We start from the raw sequence: 6,473 nt of genomic DNA, 5'->3' as shown, positions 1-6,473 counted from the left end.
CTGTGTCCTTCCAAGAGGTCTCCCTGCACTGCTGGGTGCTCTGGGAATTATTTAATGTCCCACTTTGGTTTTTAAAGCTGCTGCATCCCACATGAGCTAAGCTTGAATGAGGCTCTGGCAGGAGGAAATGCAGAGCCAGGGCTGGCTGTCAGACTGGTTTAACCCTCCCCTCTGTCCCCTGTGTCCTCCAGCACCCCGATGGATGTGACCAACAGCAGCTGTTTGACCTGCCTGTCCCCCATGTCAGCACAGCATGCCATCTCCTCACTGAGGATGTCCCTCACTGGGGTGGCCCTGTGGCAGCACCACGCAGGCAGGGACTAAATTTGGGCACAGATTATGGTGCAGGAGCGCCCCAGTGACTCCCCCGGTGCTGCAGCAGCCCCAGCCTGACCCATGTACACATTTCCCAGGGAAATGGAACCCAAGAGTTTGCACGGGTGGAGCAGCTGTGGTGGTGTGCAGTACAGCCTGTGACACAGAACAGACATTCCTGACCCTTTCTAAGCCCCTCAAGGCAAAAGAAAAGAAAGAGAAATGGATGGAAATGAATGCTAAAATCTCAGTGTGTAGCACACTGGAGATCTGTCTGAATGCTGCTGCAAGGAAAATGAGACATGGTCTGAAGACAGCATGAATGACACTGGAATTACCTTAAAAATTCACCATATTTTAATCACTGTGATGCAGGAGAAGTGTTTTTCACCTGCAGTTTGGCACTGCTGCCCTGCTCTGCAGGAGCAGCTCAGCTCTGTTGCTGGCAGTCCGTGGGGCATCAGTCATTCCAGAGAGCAATTTCTGGGCAAATTAGAAGTCAAAATTCTCTTTTCATTGATAATGCCATTTGATGCCAAGCAGAAGAGGTCTGCTCCAGCTCAGCCAGGGCTCCCTCAATGCAAACCAAGCCCCATTCTTGCAGCCATGAGGAAAGTGCAGAGTCTGGGGTCTGGCTCTGGCAGGAGAGGTGGGGGCAGCAGGGAGATCCCTGGGCTGCTCAGGGAGATGCTGGGAGATTTGTGCCTGTGGGTGTTGATGACACTGAGGATAACAGAAGGTGAGGCAAGGCAGAGCAGACCCACTCATGTGTTCCTAAATCCCCCATAAAGGTTTGGGGTATGGGAATCATCAGCAGGCAGCAGGAACCGATAACAGCCCTGACTACTGCATGTGTCAGCTGGGACTCAAAATGCTGGAGCAATAAAAAATAGATAAAGGAACCATTCCAGGCTGCTGCAAACCCCCTAAATTGCACTCCTGACTTTTAACACCCATCTGCCTGGTGCTAAAAAATCAATTTCGTGCAGGTGGTGTCGGGATGTGAGTCTGGAGGAGCCGCCACTCGTGGCTCAGCCCTGCCAGGACAGCACAGCCCGGGAGGGCAGGACAATGCCAGCTCTGGGGGCACAGCAGGGCTGCCAAGGGGGCAGGTCAGAGCTGCCAAACTGCTGGAGTCAGGCCAGCCCCACAGCTTGTTCCAGCTCCTTTGGAGGAGCAGGAGCAGGCTGATGAGCTCGCTGTTTGATGTGAGATTTAACCTCGGGTCAGCTGGAAGCTTTCCTGCACCTGGCTGAGGCTCTGCAGCATGAAAGATGCTCATCAGAAAGTATTTCACCTTGATGATATTCTCTTGTCTCTCTTCTGGCAACCAGCTAAGACACACCATTATGGTTATTTTGAGAGAGAAGTCAGTCTAACACAGGCTTTTCTCTCACTTGGTGTATCCCTCCCACGAGACTCTGCCTGCCTTGCAGGGACCAGGCTCAGGCTCTTCATGTATTAGTCATTACCCAGGAAGAAGCTATAAATCTAATGAACATGCCAATGTTTCTTCAAGGTACCAGTAGGTACTTTCAGAAAAATTAATTCTCCGTAAAAATCAGATCAAATAAATAACGCTCGCCTGGAATGTCTGGCACAATTCATCATTCCAGGGCTCAGGACTGGGGAGGATCACTGGATCGTGTCTCTCACCTCGTTTAGAATGTGGCCCATCACACACAGTGTCTGTGAGGATGAGGCCCTTGTCTGGGGGACTGAAGCCAAGCTTTGGGGTTGGGCTGGGCTCCTCTCCCAGCCATGGAGAGCACTCCCCTTCTGTCTTGGTTTGGAAAGACAGGAGTCTGCTAAGGAAGGCAGGAGCCTCCCCTGAAATGGAGAATGTAAACCCTCCCCACCCCTCTGAATTGTTATAAATTTGAAATTAAGGGGGCTCTCAGGCAAAAATATGGGAGCAGGAAATACCAGTTCTTTAATAGGGAAAATAAAAAAAAGATAAAATAAACAATGCAGTGAACTAAGCCAACAGTGCCAGAGTCAGAACCCAGCCTGACACCCTGTGGGTCAGGCTGCTGGCAGCAGAACCATTGGAATTGTGGCTCAGCCCTCCTGCAGTGCCAGGGCTGGTTCTGCTGGAGCAGGGATCCTGGAGAAAGGTGCAGTCTCTGCCTCTGCAGATCCAGGGCAAGAGGCAGCTGCTGCTCCTCTGGGCAATCCAGTGCAGAAGCCGTGCTGGTGTTCCAGAATCTCCAGATTCTATCCGGGTAGGAATGCTTGGCTCCTCCCTCTGGGCTCACATCTGCCAATGGGATGCTGTAGCTCTTATCAGCCATGCAGGGACATTCCAGAGCTGTTATCAGCAGGTGTCCCCTCCAGAGGGAGGAGTGATTGTGGTCACTCAAAGAGAGAGATAAGGCAAACTGCCCACTTGACAAAGGCAATCTGCCATACAGCTGGTAACTGAAAACATCTTGCACTGCAATCTTCAACACCTTCCCTGGCAGAACTTTCATCTGCTCTAAGGACATCTCTCTCTTTTCTGCCTGATGTGAGCATTTCCTCCAATCCTCCTTCCATCTGCCCGCTTGTTTTGCAGGTGTTGCCCAGGAGCTGCTGGCCTCACTGGCAAGTGAGTGTTAAATCCAGAGAACAGGTGGGAAAAGCCACTTGTAGTGGTCATTGCTCCAGAGTCTCACCTTTGGAGGAAGGGGAAAAGGCCTCAAAGCATTGGCCTTAATTAGTGTCTAGTCTCTGTGCAACTTGACATCTCCATTTAATTTTGTTTGCAATATACATGCAGGGGAGAATGATAATGTAATACTGTGATGATCGTTCCTGAGACAGTCACTTATTCAAAATATTACTCCTGTTTAATCAGTGCAGCCAAGTGATTTATTGCCTTGCATAACCAATCTTGCCTGGCTGTAATTAAAACAATGATGTTCCCCGAGTCCATCACATGCAGTAAATTGTAAAGAGCCATGTCAGGGCCATATTAATGCTGATGATTCACAGGGTGACAGTCAAGGCCCTCCCAGCTGGGCTCATCCTCCTCCCTCTGCTTAGGATGGCAGGTCAGGCAGGAGCTGGAGCTCAGGGAATGTGGGGTCCTGGCAGGTGACAGGGACAAGCTGGATACTTTGGTTGTGTCCAGAGAAGGGACATTGTGAGGGTACCAGTTGTGGGTTTCTCTGTATCTACAGTAGTTCATGTTTGGACTCAGGTGTTTGTTGTTTCTTATCAAAACCAGTCTCACTACTCTGAGTTCAGCAGCTTTTCATTAGAAGGCACAAAATGGCCCACAAAATCTTGGTACAAGGTCTTTTAAGACTAAACTGTCCAATTAAGAACTGACACCTGGATTATTTCCCTTTTAACCCAGTAACTGATCCCAAAGAGCCTCCAGTGCAGACTTTTCTGCCCAATTACAAAATGCCACCCAAACCCATGGAGAAGGAGGAAGAAGAAGCATGAAGAAGAAACCCAGGACAACACCCTGTGCCCTCCATCCTGATTCCATCCACAACACACTAAAAATCCCAAAACCTCAATTTCTCACCAAGTGATCCACCTGCACTACTCTCTATAATCTATTTCACACTTTTGTGGACTCCAGTCTATCTTGAAGTCTGGGAAACTTTCTCCATGACTGAGGGTCAAAGTCAGTGGAGCACCCCAGAGCAGACAGAGAAATATTCCCTGTGCCCTGGGTTCCCAAAGGCATTTAGGGCTTTTCCCAGGAGTGCTCTGGGGGAATAAGTCTGTTTTTATCAGGTGATGTCTGATACCTTCTCAATTTATGATGAGTGTGAGGAGAAGCTCAGGGATGCTTAGTCTGGACCAGAGGAGACCCCAAAGCTGGGGCATGAACTGAGAGCTCTGAGTGAGCTGCTCACTTCTTTACAGGCCTTGGCAGGAGTGAATGAATGTGCAGCCCTAGAGGCAGAAGGCAAGGGTGGCACAAGTGTTTTGAAATGCCATGAGTAAATCTGGTGCTCCTGGCTGTGAAGAATTGGAAGGTCACACTCTGTCCCCCATTCTCCTTCCTGAGATCTCCCAGCAGCTCCCATCACATCAGATCATCCTGACCACTGATAATTTCACTTTTATTACTAGAGAGTTTGTGAAAATCAGTTTCTTTTTTTCTTGAGTCAAATTCCAGCAACCAAAACTCAGATACTCTAAAAAAAAAAATGTAGTGGAAGATGTCAGCTTGTCATTGAGAAAAGAACAACTGTCAAAACCCAAAGATTTTCTGCCAAAACCCACTGAAAAATGTTGGCTGAAAACTGCAGAGCATGAGAAGCCAGTCCAAGAGAGTCAGTTTGGGTGTTGTCAGCCTTTTTTTGACAAAAATTCCAAATATTTTGAAGAAAGGGGCAGCTTCCAGGAATTTCTGTTTTCAGCAGCTCCACATTCTGTAGGTTCTGACCCAGAATTCCTCAATGGGAGCCACAGTGGTGCCTGCTACAGCACTGACCCACAGAAACCATGGGGAGAAGGTCATGATTTCAATGATGGTGGCTCCTTGCTGCTCCCAGACCCTCCCCAGGAAGGGAGAGGTCAGGTGGGGATTGGAGAAGAGAGAGTGCCTTCAGTCTTGCTTCTCTTGCTGTTTTTTTATTGGTATGGCAATGCCCTGCCTGGGAAGGATGCTCAGAACTGTACTCATGCTCAGAGCTGTCCCCAGCATCAGCCACAGCAGCCCCTCACTCCTGGGCAGGAGGGAGAGGTCTGGGGGAGGCAAAGGAGACAAAATTCCTGTGTCCAGTTGTGGCCCCTCAGTTTAGGAAGATGTCGAGGTGCTGGAGTGCATCCAGAGTGGGCAATGAGGCTGGAGAGGGGCTGGGATCACAAACCCTGTGAGGAACCCCTGAGGGAGCTGGGGGTGCTTGTCCTGGTCAGAAGGACACTCAGGGGTGCCCTCATCGCTCTCTGCAGCTCCTGAAAGGTGCCTGTGCTTCTGGGCCCTCAGTTTGGGAAGGCTTTTGGGACTCCTGAGCTCATCCAGAGGGGCTGGGAACACAAACCCTGTGAGTGAGGAACCCTTGAGGGAGCTGGGGGTGCTCAGCCTGGAGAAAAGGAGACTCAGGGCTGCCCTCATCGCTCTCTGCAGCTCCTGAAAGGGGCCTGTGCTCAGCTGGGGCTGGGCTCTGTCTCCAGGAACTGACAGAACCAGAGCACACAGCCTCGAGCTGCACCAAGGGAAATACAGGGTGGATATTAAGAAAAAGTTTTTTATGAAAGAGTGATAACGTTCTGGAATGTTCTGCCTGGGGAGGTGGTGGAATCACCATCCCTGGGTGTGTTTAACAAAGCCTGGATGTGGCACTGGGTACCAGGGTTGAGTTGAGGTTGGATTTGATGGTCTTGAAGGTCTCTTCCCACCCAGTGATTCTGTGAAATTCCTGCTGAGGAAATGGAAAGCAGAGAGCAGCAGCCTGCAGTGAAACCATCAGCCCCAGGCAGTCAGCTCAGAGAGGGCTGGGGAGAGGCAGGGAAAGGACAGGAGGTGCTGCAGGGCAGAGAAAACCATCTGGATGGCTCTTGACTCTCACCCGAGGCTCCTGTCCGTGTGCTGGAGAGCTGTGAGGCTGTTTAAATCCACAAAAGGATTCACCTGGCAGCTCTCACCTGCCTCGGCTGCTCAGGCTGGGCTGGCAGGGCTGTAGCAGCCAGTGTGGGGTCTCCACTTCCAGCACAGACAGCCCCATGAGGGCTGTGAGTGTCACACTGTCCCCATGAGGGCTGGGAGTGTCACACTGTCCCCAGGAGGGCTGGGGGTGTCACACAGCCCAAACGGTGCTGCAGCCCCTGGCAGGAGCTGTCACCTCCTGCAGATGTCCCTGGGGCTGCCTCAGTGCCTTTCCAAACCAGCTCTGGGTCTGCTGGTAGGTAAAACCAGCACTGGGAGATAAATGAAATAATGGGAAGGATTCCACTGATTGGTGAATGGAAAAAGATATTTGCTTTTACAAATAAACTGTAGGTTGGCTGATAAATGAAACTGGACATTGAAAGGTGAAAGAAACAATGAGGAAGAAAAACCCCTAAATTTCACAAGAATTAAAAATTAAAAGGGAGGGTTGTATGTTAGAGGGGAATCTTTGGTTTCAGGCGCATCAAGGAGTCTGAACCTCTCAAGTACTTCAGCCAATGGGGAAAGAGAGAAGGGAAATGCAGCCGGGAAATTGGGA

This window comes from Molothrus ater, chromosome 24, assembly GCF_012460135.2.
Source record: "Molothrus ater isolate BHLD 08-10-18 breed brown headed cowbird chromosome 24, BPBGC_Mater_1.1, whole genome shotgun sequence".
Taxonomy (NCBI): Eukaryota; Metazoa; Chordata; class Aves; order Passeriformes; family Icteridae; genus Molothrus; species Molothrus ater.
This window is presented reverse-complemented; position numbering follows the sequence as displayed.